The sequence below is a fragment of the Tupaia chinensis genome, unplaced genomic scaffold (assembly GCF_000334495.1).
Source record: "Tupaia chinensis unplaced genomic scaffold, TupChi_1.0 Scaffold139767_1, whole genome shotgun sequence".
NCBI lineage: Eukaryota > Metazoa > Chordata > Mammalia > Scandentia > Tupaiidae > Tupaia > Tupaia belangeri.
Window position 1 is genome coordinate 514086 of NW_006199647.1, and position 706 is coordinate 514791.

The window sequence follows — 706 nt, forward strand, 5'->3', positions numbered from 1 at the left end:
GGAGGTCACCGATGGCTTTGGGAATGGAAAGAAAACCTAAGGGCCCTCTTCTCGGGGAGCACGGAGTGTGACGGTTCCAGACCGTCTCTACCACGCGGCGCTCGGGGACTCTCCGTGCCCAGTGCTGAGGCCGCGCGGCTGGCGCCCTCCCGGGGTGCGCCCTTGCCCGAGGAGCGCAGCGGTGCGCGCAGCCGGTCCGTCTGTCGGGCTGTGCTCCAAGGCACGACAGGCAGAGCTGAAAGGCGGAAGGAAAGGCCCCAGAGCCGGGATTAGGGCAGGCCGCCCCAGGACGGGCACTTTCGGTGTAAACGTGCAGTAGCGCCCATGCGGCCGGAGGAGCGGATTCTCCTGGCCCCGCCTCGCGTCCCTTCGCGATCCGCGTCGTGCCCTGCGGAGACTCCCCAGGCTTCCGTTCTGCCGCCGCGCCCGTGCCGTACAGCATGGCGGCGCTCCCCGCCCGGCCGCCGCCGGGTCTTGCGCAGTCCCATTTGACCCTTGACTCCGCCAGCGCTTCCTTTTTCCTCTTCCGGGGACGGTGTCTAGAGGTATGGCGTCTTCCCCTGCTCCCGGGCTCTCCTTCCTCTGCAATCGGCCGCCATCCGCGGAGCAGCGGGGCCCAGGCGCCCTATGGCGTCTTCCCCTGCTCCCGGGCTCTCCTTCCTCTGCAATCGGCCGCCATCCGCGGAGCAGCGGGGCCCAGGCGCCC

The 706-nt window shown here is 69.8% G+C and overlaps 1 protein-coding gene across 1 annotated transcript in view; it reads left to right on the forward strand.

Moving 5' to 3' along the window:
• Window positions 1-485: 485 nt before the first annotated feature.
• The window catches only part of RPL34 (ribosomal protein L34), a 4476-nt gene continuing 4255 nt past the window's right edge, over window positions 486-706 (forward strand). Inside the window, exon 1 of the mRNA XM_006162237.3 lies at window positions 486-545. The gene's annotated coding sequence lies outside the window, so the exon portion shown is untranslated. The remainder of the gene's footprint in view (window positions 546-706) is intronic.